This window comes from Trematomus bernacchii, unplaced genomic scaffold (genome assembly GCF_902827165.1).
Source record: "Trematomus bernacchii unplaced genomic scaffold, fTreBer1.1, whole genome shotgun sequence".
NCBI lineage: Eukaryota > Metazoa > Chordata > Actinopteri > Perciformes > Nototheniidae > Trematomus > Trematomus bernacchii.
In genome coordinates, this window is record NW_022987628.1 from 1 (window position 1) to 13,602 (window position 13,602).

A 13,602-nucleotide genomic window follows, 5' to 3' on the forward strand; every position below is an offset into this window, starting at 1 on the left:
GAGAGAGAGAGAGAGAGAGAGAGAGAGACGAGAGAGAGAGAGAGAGAGGAGAGAGAGAGAGAGGAGAGAGAGAGAGAGAGAGAGAGAGAGAGAGAGGAGAGGAGAGAGAGAGAGAGAGAGAGAGAGAGAGGAGAGAGAGAGAGAGAGAGAGAGGAGAGAGAGAGAGAGAGAGAGAGAGAGAAAACAGTCTCTGTGAAAACCTCCTCTCAGTCTGAAGACACCGCTTTGAAGACATTACAAAGAGCTTTCAGTCTGTGACAGTCCAGGTAGCAGAGAGGGATAGTCTCTTTGTCAGAGAGAGAGAGAGAGAGACTAACAAAGAGACAGAGGACATGATGTCATAAACAATGTCCCTGATGGGCTTACCTGAGCAGGTGAGAGTCAGGAAGGAGGAAGAGGAAGCTGATGCTGCACACTCCCTCAGAGCAGATCCAGACGGAACACAGTCAGATCTGATCTCCCACACAGATCTCCTTGAGGACTCCTTTCTCCGTCCCACAGAAACAGCAGAGCCACAGTCGAGCTCTCTGCAGGCGACAGCTGCTGTCTTCAGGGTCCAGAGAGAGTCATAGCTCCCCACTGGTCTCCATTCTCCCTGATGTTTCACCTCCAGGTCTCCTGCACAGCGACTCTTTCCTCCCACCAGCTGAACACCACCAGGCTCTGAAGAGAAACAAGAGAGTGATCAGAGAGAGAATAAAGTGAGTTTGATGAGAACAGAATGAACCAATCCCAGCTCCTCTCTACCTGAGCAGGTGAGGCTAACAGCTGTGCCAGGTGAGCAGGTGTTTCTCTCTGAGGCTGAGCTACAGTCCAGGAGAGCAGCCTCATGGCCTCCACACTGGAACTCTTTGGTCCACATTGGAGCCTCCCCTTCTCCATAGAGCGCCCCCTGGAGGACTGAAGTAGCCCCACAGCCCAGCTGCCGGCAGACCACCTGAGCATCCTGCTGGTCAAAGTCAGCCTCACACACTGAGGACCAGGACGGGTTAGACGGGTTAGACGGGTCAGAGTTCACCTCCAGTCTGCCTGAGCACAGACCAGTCCCCCCCAGCAGCCTGACAGAGTCTGCAGAGGACAGAAGATCAAACAGAGGTCAAAGACACACCATCAAAGAGATGAAACTATATTTCAGAGATTCAAACTGGACTCAGTTCCAACATGAGTTGATGATGAACAACAGAACACATGTTTATAAGAACACAGACTGCAGGTACCCTCACATCTACATCTGATACCCTCTAGCAAGTGGTCTCCATTAGTGAACCCTTTCCCTGTGTCTTCAACAAAGCATCCTCCTCTGCAGATCCTCTGCTCCTTCTGCTCAGGGACTCAACATCATGTTTTAAAGAAAGGTTTTATTATTTCTCACCTCTCTAATAGAATCTGATCCTAGAACAAAAATCCCATTGGAAAATGAATTCTAAAAGATGAAAGCCAAAGGAGCTGGACTCTGCTCTGAAGGAGCTTCTCGGGGTGAAGGACGCCTCGAGGAGCCCCGGCTGAGCTGATCAGAGCTGTGTCCAGGAGGTCTTGGTGCTGTTATGGTGGAACCCAAAGAACCTGCTGCTGGAAACCAGAGGCTCAGAGAGAGGTGGAGCTGAAGCAGGAGTCCTTTCAGCCTGGTTGTCCCCGGGGACTCCTGAGGCAGCTAACACATGTCTCCATCCACACAGATATGTTTCAATGCACACACAAATACTTAGCGTTTTGTATAAATGTAAAAAAGTTTCACAAATATATTTCTGATCCACACACAAATAGTTATTGTTTTAAATAAATGCAATATAAATCCACTAATATATGACTTTAAAAGTGTTAAATGTTGTGCATCAATAACAGATTTGATGTTGTTACATTTCTATAAAAAAGGCTTTTGTGAGTGGATTTCTGAGACACCCTGACGCCGCTAGATTCACAAATGCATTTTTTCAAGATGGGAGTTTCTGTAGCCAATCAGATGTCTGCATCATTTAATCCAATCACATGAGTGCGTCCCTTCCGAGCGAAATGACTGCCCTGCCCACTTCCCGGTAAAACTAAGGCATCAGAACGAAGCGGAAAACAATGTTAATATCACTGTAGGAGCCACATTTGAAGTATTTTTCTGTGTTTATTACATGTTTTTGAGTCACTATAGGTGGTGGGCGTGGCAAAAATGGATGAACAGAAGAGAGAGTCGATACTCACTGCCAAGGCTTTGGCAAATAAAATGGAAAAGCTCCAAAAGGAACGTCAATCAAAGGTTCACAAAATGAAAAGTGTGATTAAAACAATGAAGGATCTCATGCAAAGGGATGACAACGCCTCACAAATACAAACTCAACTTGAGCATTTAATTAAACTGGTTAAAGAAACCACCCTGTTACACAAGTCTGTAATTCCTCTTCTTCCTACAGACGAACAGGAAAAACAAAATGTATGGTTTGCCAAGACACTGAAATACAATAATGGATTTATCGACGATGTCAAGCAATGGCTTTCTGAAACTGGGAAACAACCGAGCAGCACCATTGCACATATTCCCTCAATTGAGATATCTGATGAACACCAGCAAAGTATGTCTCATGTTTCAAAACACTCTGGGAGAAATGTTGAAACTTCTGAAGCACAAGATGAAATAAAACCAAGCGACAGTGTAGGAAGCATTGGGTCTCGCAAGCGGAGCTCTGCTGGAACCAGGTCCAGTGTTTCAACTACATCATCATGTTGTGCACCGACAGAAATGCTAGAGAGATGCATGTTATTTACGTTTGCTTTCTCTCATTCCAGGCTTCCTGATTATTTTCACCTGTGTCTCCTGTGCTCATCAATGTCAGTCCCGCCCCTGATTGGTCCCACCTGTGTCTAGTTACCCTGTGCTTATATTCCCCTGTCTCCCAAGTGTTCTTTGTCAGTTCGTATTGTCTCTTGCTATGGTCAGGTCTATGCTCTTTGTGCTCTTGTAAAGTTTGATTCCTCACTACGTGAGCGCTTTCATTTTGTTCCTCTATTTTTGTCATCTCGGTTAGAGATTTGATAGTTACCCTTTTTGTTGTTCATTGCTGTATTTGGAAAATAAAGTATCTTACAAATACTTTACCTCTGTCTCCCGGGTCGTGCAATTGGGTCCTACATCCTAAGTGTCTGAGTTCGTAACAGAACGAACTGACCATTATGGACCCAGCCGACCCAAGAACGCTTCACGCAGCGCTGTCAGCACAGGGCGTGAAGATCTTTCATCACGAGGAACAGCTGGGCCTAGTCAACCAGGAAATGCAAGAACTAAGAGGACGCCAGGCCGGGATTCAGGAAGCATTATCCACACAGATGCAACAACTGGCTGTCCAAATGAATCATTTTTTCACTCACCAACAGACTGCTCCTCCGGTGACGTCATCCACCACTGAGAGGTTGCCTGTCAATGCTCCAGCTGATTTCCCAAGTCAGGCTGTTTCTTCCCCTTTACGGCTGGCTCTTCCGGAGAGATTTTCCGGAGATTCTTCTAATTGCAGAGCCTTTTTGGTACAGTGCGATCTGCATTTTCAACACAACCCAGGAGCCTTTTCATCGGACCATGGTAAAGTGGCGTTTATTGTGTCTCATTTAACGGGAAGAGCTGCAGCCTGGGCTACTGCAGAATGGTCAAGAGAAACTGAACTATGTTACTCATTGACCGATTTCATAGAGACTATGAGTCGTATTTTTGACCACTCATCGCCTGCTACAGAGGCCAGCAGAAAACTTTTTCATATACGCCAGCTCAACCGTCAGGTGGTTGATTACGCCATCGAGTAATCGAGTTAGATGTAATGCGCCGGTGAAGATGGCCGCATTGTCTTTGTGCTCCTCTCCAACTTTGCCCATTTTCGTATTTTGTACATATTTCTTTTACTTTTGCCGTTTTACTTTTAACATGGTTCGCAACATGCTAGCCGACCGCACCTACTCTGCCATACAATATAGCAGAGAGGAACTTTTCCAATTGCGAAACTTCGTGGACAATATTAACCCTCCGACAGACAATGGAGATTCACCATGGCTACCTGTTGCTGTTCTACCTGAGAGACGCAAGAAGAAGACAAAGCGAGGATGCCGGGCCGGGTTGCTGGTCAGACTGAGAAAACGTGAGAATCGGCCCCCTCTTCCGAGTATTCTTCTGGCTAATGTTCAATCCATTGAAAATAAGCTAGATGAACTCAGAAGCCGGATTGCTTTTCAACGGGACATTAAGAACTGTAACGTGTTAATTCTCACTGAGACTTGGCTCAACCCCGCTATCCCGGACTCCGCTATTGTCCCTGACGGATTCTCTATTTTTCGTCAGGACCGGACTGCAAACTCGGGGAAAAGTAAGGGAGGCGGTGTGTGTGTAATGACTAACAACAACTGGTGCTCAGATGTGAAGATTATTTCATCGGACTGTTCCGCACAGCTAGAGCACCTCATGATCTCATGTCGGGCCTTCCATCTGCCGAGGGAATTCACATCTGTTGTGATAACAGCAGTGTATATCCCGCCGCAGCCACTCGCCGACAACAACACGGCACTCGATCAGCTGTTTGGGTTTATTGATAAAACCGAGACTTCACGGCCAGATGCGGCGTTCGTTGTGGCCGGAGATTTCAACACCGCCAACATGAAGAAGGTTTTGCCAAAATATTACCAACACATCAACTTCCCGACGCGCGGGGGAAACATACTGGACCATGTTTATTCCCCTTTCCGGAATGGATATAAGGCTCTCCCTCGCCCTCCCTTCGGCAAATCAGACCATATCTCACTACTGTTGTTGCCTGCTTACAAGCAGAAACTTAAAAGGGACAGACCGATAACAAGGACAGTACAACGATGGAGCGAGGAGTCAGATTCAGCACTGCAGGATTGCTTTGCATCTACGGATTGGAGTGTGTTTGAGGACAATAACATCAACACACACACGGACACTGTCATCTGCTACATTGGGAAATGCATCGATGACGTGGTACCGAAGGTTTCTGTACGGACATTCCCAAATCAAAAGCCCTGGGTAAACGGTGAGGTGCGCGGCAAACTGAAAGCGCGCACTCTCGCGCACACAGCGGGAGATTTGGAGGAGTACAGGAAGTCTAGGTATGATCTCCGGAGAGCAATAAAAAATGCAAAGAGACAGTACAAAGAGAAGGTGGAATCTGACTTCAAAGGCTGTAACACTAGGAATATGTGGGCGGGACTAAGGACAATGACTGACTACAAAGGAGCAGCGGGGGGGTGCTGCGGGAGTGTCTGCGTGCGCATCTCTCCCAGATGAGCTAAACAGTTTTTTTTGCACGCTTTGAGAGCAGCCAGGCTGTGGAGGTACAGAGGGACCAGGAGCTACACTGCCCTTTTGTTTTAAATAGGGCAGATGTGTGTAAATCCTTTAAAAGGGTTAACCCACACAAGGCTCCTGGACCTGATGGCATCCCTGGCCGTGTTCTCAGGGTGTGTGCAGTTCAGCTGGCAGAGGTGTTCACAGACATCTTCAACAGGTCCCTGCTGCAGTCTGTAGTCCCCACATGTCTTAAACACTCCACCATCATTCCTGTCCCCAAAAAGACAATCATCACCTGCCCCAACGACTACCGCCCAGTAGCACTCACCTACATCATAATGAAGTGCTTTGAGCGGTTAGTCAAATTATTCATCACCTCCTCCCTCCCTGAATCTCTGGACCCCCTGCAGTTTGCCTACAGAGCAAACAGGTCCACAGACGACGCCATAGCCCTCACCCTCCACACTGCCCTCTCACACCTGGACCCGAAGAACAGGAACACATATGTGAGAATGCTGTTCATTGACTACAGTTCAGCATTCAACACCATTGTGCCCTCCAAGCTGGCCATCAAGCTCAGAGACCTCGGGCTCAACAGCGCCCTCTGCGACTGGATCCTGAACTTCCTGACGGGCAGACCCCAGGCAGTGCGGGTGGGAAACATCACATCCTCCACCCTGATTCTTAACACCGGTGCCCCTCAAGGCTGCGTGCTCAGCCCTCTCCTCTACTCCCTGTTCACCCACGACTGCGTGGCCACACACAGCTCCAACACCCTCGTGAAGTTTGCTGATGACACGACCGTCATCGGCCAGATCACAGACGATGACGAGACGGCATACAGAGAGGAGGTCGAAAACCTGACATCTTGGTGCCAGGAGAACAACCTCCATCTCAACATCAGCAAAACAAAGGAGCTGATTGTGGATTACAGGAAGCAGCAGGGAGAGGGACACGCCCCCATCGCCATCAATGGGACTACGGTGGAGAGAGTCAAAAGCTTCAGGTTCCTTGGGGTCCACATCACTGAGGACCTGACATGGTCTCTTCACACCACCACCATCACCAAGAAAGCTCGACAGCGGCTCTTCTTCCTCCGCAGGCTGAGGAGGTTCAAAATGGATTCCAGGATACTCTGCAACTTCTACAGGTGCACGATAGAGAGTATCCTCACTGGCAGCATGACGGCCTGGTACGGCAGCTGCACCGACCTCGATCGTAAGGCTTTACAGAGGGTGGTGAAAACTGCACAGCACATCACCAGGACGGAGCTGCCATCCATGGAGGACCTTTACTCCCAGCGGCTCAGGAAGAAATCCCTACGGATTATCAAAGACCCCCATCACCCCAGCCACAAACTGTTCTTTCTGTTGCCGTCTGGCAGACGTTACCGCAGCATCCGGGCAAGGACAAGAAGATTCGGAGACAGTTTCTTCCCGCGGGCAGTGAGACTGTTAAAAAATTGAACTGTTGAAACAACTTCAAACATTCAACTGCTAATCAGTAGTATGTATCTAATACCTAATATATATATATCATTCCAATAACTTGTATATAGACTCATACTGCACTATTCCACATCATAACTTTATTTCATTTTTATAACTATTATTATTTTTGTATTGCTCTTGCTCTTATTGTTATTATGTTATGTTATTATGTTGCATTGTTGGAGAAGCCTGTGACATAAGATTTTCAACTGCATAATTACTCTGTAGCTATGTCAGATTGACAATAAAGAACCTTGAACCTTGAACCTTGAACCTTGGATCGATAACCGTCTTCGGGAAAGAGAGAGGGAGCGTCGACGCAACCGAGACGTTATTCCCAGCTCCCAGAATGCATCTTGGTGGGTCGCGCCGCCAGCCGAGGATGTCCAGCCCATGTTACCACACCGTCAGAGGATTACACTTCCGAATGACTCCGGGGAACCCATGCAGCTGGGAAGAACCAGGCTTTCTCTGGAGGAGAGGCAGCGCCGTCTACGGGAGGGTTGTTGTTTCTACTGCGGCCAGTCGGATCATCAACTCGCTTCATGCCCGGGAAAAGATCGTGCTCACCAGTCAAAAGGAGGGCGCTGGTGAGCAAGTTTCCCGCAGACTTTCCTCCTCGACCTGTTACGCAGGTAAACATTTGTATTAACAATCAAACCATTGACCAGGGTGTGTTAATAGACTCAGGGGCTGACGAAAGTCTTATGGACTGGGGCGTAGTAAATCAGCTAGAAATAAAGACTGTTCCGCTATCTCATCCTATTAATGCCAGTGCCTTAGACGGCCGCTTGTTGTTCACAGTTACCCATTGCACTGAGCCCATTCAGATTACTGTGAATAAGGACCATACCGAGAGCATGCAATTCCATATTTTTGAGTCGGCTCAGCACCCGATTATTTTGGGGTTTCCATGGCTAAAGATCCACAATCCTCACATTGACTGGCGTTCAGGGAAAATTAAGGAATGGGGGGAGGATTGTATGGGCAGGTGTAAACTTCCACAACCTGTTAATGCACCAACAGACTCTCGTAAAATCATTATAGATCACCCCGACTATCCTGATCTACAGAAGGTACCTTCCTGTTACCATGATTTAAAGGAAGCCTTTAACAAATCCAAAGCCATGTCGCTACCTCCTCACCGAGATTTTGACTGTCCCATTGATCTCTTACCGGGAGCCCCCATTCCCAAGGGGAAACTTTATTCGATTTCGAGACCTGAGAGAGCAGCAATGGACGAATACATTTCCTCTTCACTCAAATCAGGAATTATCCGTCCTTCATCTTCTCCAGCCGGAGCGGGATTTTTCTTTGTGGGAAAGAAAGACGGGTCTCTGAGACCTTGCATAGACTACAGTCCACTAAATGACATTACGGTGAAGAACCGCTATCCTCTGCCACTCATGACATCTGCCTTTGAACTACTTCAAACTGCCAAAATATTCACCAAGTTAGATTTAAGAAATGCATATCACTTGGTTAGAATAAGAAAAGGGGATGAGTGGAAGACAGGATTCAACACTCAGAGTGGTCACTATGAGTATCTAGTAATGCCTTTTGGACTATGCAATGCACCGGCTGTGTTTCAAGCTCTTGTGAATGAGGTTTTACGGGAATTTTTGAATATTTCAGTGTTTGTGTATCTGGATGATATTCTGATTTTCTCCCCAGACACTAAGTCTCATGTTAACCATGTCCGTCAGGTTTTGCAGAAACTGCTAGAGAATCAGTTATATGTCAAGGCAGAGAAGTGTGAGTTCCACACAAAAGAGGTATCCTTCTTAGGATACATAATCTCACCTAATCATATGCAAATGGATCCTGCTAAAATCAGTGCAGTATCCCAGTGGCCTACACCAGACTCCAGGAAGAAGGTCCAACAGTTTCTAGGGTTTGCTAACTTCTATAGGAAGTTTATTAGGAATTTCAGTTCTGTTGCTGCCCCTCTACATGTTCTGACTTCTCCTAAGGTTCCTTTCAAGTGGACTCCCCAGGCGGACTTCGCTTTCCAACGTCTCAGAGAGAGATTCACATCAGCCCCCATACTCACCATTCCAGATCCCCAGCGCCAGTTTATGGTCGAGGTTGATGCTTCCAATGAGGGAATTGGAGGAGTACTGTCTCAACGTTCTGCAGAAGACAACAAGATGCATCCATGTGCTTACCTGTCGCGGAAACTGACAACGGCAGAGCGGAATTACGACGTGGGGAACAAGGAACTGTTAGCTGTAAAAGCTGCCCTCGAGGAATGGAGACACTGGTTAGAGGGTGCAGAGCAGCCGTTTTTAGTCTGGACAGATCACAAGAATCTGGAATATATAAGAAAGGCTAAGCGTCTCAACTCCCGTCAGGCCAGGTGGACACTATTCTTTAGTAGGTTCAATTTCACCCTCTCTTTTCGTCCCGGGTCTCAGAATCAAAAACCCGATGCTTTGTCTCGTCTTTATGATCCAGAACCACTTGCGGTAGAGCCCAAGACCATCCTTCCACTTAACCGTGTGATCGGAGCTTTTTCCTGGCAAGTGGAGTCGGACGTAAAAAGGGCGAATGTCAAGAATCCAGCACCTAGCGAGTGTCCCAACAATCTGCTGTTTGTTCCTGAGGCCCTTCACTCCAAGGTCATCCACTGGGCTCACTCATCTGTGCTTTCGTGCCATCCGGGGGTAACAAGGACAATGTTCAGGATACAACAACGTTTCTGGTGGCCAGCCATGAAGAAAGATGTGGCAGAGTACGTAGCGGCTTGTCCGGTGTGTGCGTGTAATAAGACCTCATCACAAGTCAAGATGGGCTTGCTCCAGCCCCTGCCGATTCCCCAACGTCCTTGGTCACACATTTCAATGGATTTTGTGACAGGATTTCCTTCATCCAGAGGCAAGACTACGGTCCTAACAGTGGTGGATCGATTTTCAAAGATGGCTCACTTCATCCCATTGACCAAGCTTCCCTCTGCCAAAGTCACCGCAGAGGTCATGATGAATCACATATTCAGGATCCATGGATTCCCTGATGACATTGTTTCTGACAGGGGTCCACAATTCATTTCCGTTTTCTGGAAGGAGTTTTGTCGACTCATAGGTGCCACCGTCAGCTTGTCATCAGGATATCATCCTCAGTCAAATGGACAGTCGGAGCGTCTGAACCAGGAACTAGAGACTACGCTACGTTGTCTCGTCTCCCGGAACCAGACTACCTGGAGTGACCACCTCACATGGGTCGAGTTTGCCCACAATACTCTTCCTACGGCAGCCACAGGTCTCTCTCCATTCCATTGTGTCAATGGTTTCCAGCCTCCAATTTTCCCTAACAACGAGGAAGAGGTGAGGGTTCCATCGGCTCATGCCATGATCAGACGTTGTCGACGAGTTTGGGCTGGTGCTCGCCAGGCTCTTCTCCGAAGTTCAGCTCGGATGAAGGCTGTTGCAGACGTCCATCGCAGGGTCGCTCCCTCCTACAGACCAGGCCAAAATGTTTGGCTTTCCACTAAGGACTTACCACTCCATGTCGCCTCAAAGAAACTGGCTCCGAGATTTGTGGGTCCTTTCCCGGTGTCCAGAGTCATCAACCCGGTGTCTGTACGCTTGCAACTCCCCAGAACTATGAGAGTACATCCGACGTTTCACGTCAGTAAAATCAAGCCGGTGTGTGAGAGCACACTTGTTCCCGCCTCCAAGCCCCCTCCACCGCCCGAGTTCTTTGAAGGGGGTGAGGTTTACAAGGTCCGTAAGCTACTGGAGGTCCGTAATAGGGGGAGGGGGAAGCAATTCCTGGTAGACTGGAAGGGTTACGGTCCTGAGGCTAGAAGCTGGGTAGCTGCGTCATTTATCGTAGACAAGACGCTTATCCACGATTTTTACAATCAGCCTGGGCCATCAGGAGTTGGCCCTAGAGGGGGGGGGTACTGTTGTGCACCGACAGAAATGCTAGAGAGATGCATGTTATTTACGTTTGCTTTCTCTCATTCCAGGCTTCCTGATTATTTTCACCTGTGTCTCCTGTGCTCATCAATGTCAGTCCCGCCCCTGATTGGTCCCACCTGTGTCTAGTTACCCTGTGCTTATATTCCCCTGTCTCCCAAGTGTTCTTTGTCAGTTCGTATTGTCTCTTGCTATGGTCAGGTCTATGCTCTTTGTGCTCTTGTAAAGTTTGATTCCTCACTACGTGAGCGCTTTCATTTTGTTCCTCTATTTTTGTCATCTCGGTTAGAGATTTGATAGTTACCCTTTTTGTTGTTCATTGCTGTATTTGGAAAATAAAGTATCTTACAAATACTTTACCTCTGTCTCCCGGGTCGTGCAATTGGGTCCTACATCCTAAGTGTCTGAGTTCGTAACACATCATGCACCAAAGCTGAGGCTGACATGGCCGCTCTCTTGGCACGACAAAGGTTATTAAAAGACAAGCATGCATTGGATGTACAAGAGGAACAGCTCAGGAAAAAGAGGGAGCAACTGGAAATGGAAGTGGAAATAGCTGCATCAAGGGCTAAAATGAATGTGCTAAGACGCTCTGGAAGGTCTCGTGCTGCAAGTAACACATCTGTGAGTCCCAATGGCATGCATTCTTATTTGGAAAGGGGACGAAAGGAAGCCACACTCAGTGCTGGAGCAAAAACATTTGTGCCTGACACAAACAGGCCTACAGGTGGTCAGTCTGACGTACAGTTTTTGCACAGAGAACATGAAGCAGAATATGGACATCTGCAACATCAAGCCACAAGAAGCTCAGAGGCCAATATACATCAAAGTTCATCACAATCGTATCCACAGTCACAGCACCAAAGCAATCACCCAGCAGCACTGGCACCAAGCAGCAGTGCTCAGAATCCTTTAATTAATGTCTTGGAAAGACAAAATGAAATAACATCCATGTTGGTTCAGCAACAGTCTCTTTCTTTTCTGCCTAAAAGAGAAATTCAGATTTTTGATGGCTCTCCGTTTCAATATCAAACATTCATAAGAGCTTTTGAGCACAGCATTGAGGAGAAGACTCACAGCCCTAAAGACTGCCTGTATTTTCTCGAACAGTACACCAGGGGGCAGCCTTTGGAGCTTGTCAGAAGCTGTCAGCATATGGCCCTTGACAGAGGATATGCCAAAGCAAAGGCTTTGCTACAGGAGCATTTTGGTAATGCACAGAAAATTGTTTCGGCCTACATGGAAAAGGCTCTTTCATGGCAGCCAATAAAAGTAGAAGAGCTGAGAAAGAAATGATCTGCTTTTGCCAAAGCAGCATTTCCTGATGAAATCAAAGGCTTGCAAAAGGGAGAAGGTGTGAAAAGCACTAGTCACATCTACAAGCTCAACCCAGTACTTGAAGATGGTGTTCTGAGAGTGGGAGGACGTCTCAGTAGAGCAGCAATGCCTGAAGAATCTAAACATCCTGTTATATTGGCAAAAGATCTTCACATTTCTGACATCATTCTACGGCAAGTACACCAAGATGTGGGACACGGTAACCACATGCTATCTAGCCTGCGACAAAGATACTGGATTCCTGGTGCTAGTGTGGCTATAAGGAAAACCCTGTCAAAATGTATTGTTTGTCGGGCGACTAAATGGAGCTCCAGGAATGCAGCAAATGGCAGATTTACCTCGAGACAGAGTTTCTCCAGATGAACCTCCATTCACTCGTGTTGGAGTTGACTATTTTGGACCTTTTGAGGTCAAGCGAGGAAGGAGTACAGTTAACCTCTTAAGCACGGCGGTCCCCCCATTGTACCCCTCCCACCGTTTTCTTTTCGAGATAATGTCTCAGGGCTTCTTAACATTTATGAAACTATTAATGTGTAGCACCAGATTAACGGGAAGAATCTCAGCTAACTGAAGATATGAACCATTTTTACCAAAACAAAACACAAGTCTCATAAGAAGCGTCTAAATGGCCCCTGAGCGAAAAAATTCTAACGCACTGCGGCACACAATTCAAGATAAAGATACCCTTATTACTTATCGTAGCTGCACATACAATATAGCCGATTAAAGCTGAGACTCCACTGATTATTTACTCTAGGTATAGTATCATCACTGAGCGATCCGAACTTGCGACAAGGGAAGCAAACACAGACATCACAACACGTACCTTTACGGAGCTTTTACGGCAGATCGTCTCACCGTAGCTGTCAATTAGGTCAAAAGACGTGTTCAATGGCATTAAAACGAAAAAAATAAATGCTACAACTGTTGATCCATAGGTTGATAATGTACCTGTGCCTTTTAAAAAATTATTTATAATCCATAATTCCATTTTTTATGTAAAGATCGGAGCGGAAAAGTTAGCTGCTAATGGTAGCCACCAGAGTGTATGCAGCTTCCGGTTTTGGTAACGCGTCACTCTCACTCCTTATTTGTTAACGTGTTGGTGTGTATATAACTTTCCCTCGATTCCATTGGCTCTAGCGGTTATAAAGAGATTTCATTCATCAAAATCGAGCAAGGGGGGCCAGAGATAGGTCAAATCCACCCAAATGACCCCATAAGTGGAGGTTTTTGGCAAAATCTCTCTAAAAAGGTCAAATTTCACTTGTTTTGCATCAATCTTGATACAGGGTACTTATTATATGTTGTACTTTGGATTCCTAAAGCTTTTAGTCTACTAACCCATCATCCAAGGGTGGTTTTCACTATAAGTAAAAAATAATTTTTGGACGGACACTATAATTTACAGTTTTTTACTATGTAAAATCTGAATTTTCTTTAAAATAAAAAACATCTATATTGATTCTGACTTTTCTACATCCAACTCACAGGTTTATCATTACTTTGAGAATAAAGATTATTAATTTAACCCTTTTAGAAGGGAAGATATGGTCATTTGTTCTGGGAATGTCATTTTCGA

At 46.6% G+C, this 13,602-nt stretch overlaps 1 pseudogene; it reads right to left on the reverse strand.

Annotated features, from left to right (window-relative positions):
• Nucleotides 1-366: 366 nt before the first annotated feature.
• Nucleotides 367-13,602, reverse strand: part of LOC117484537 — a 38,327-nt pseudogene continuing 25,091 nt past the window's right edge.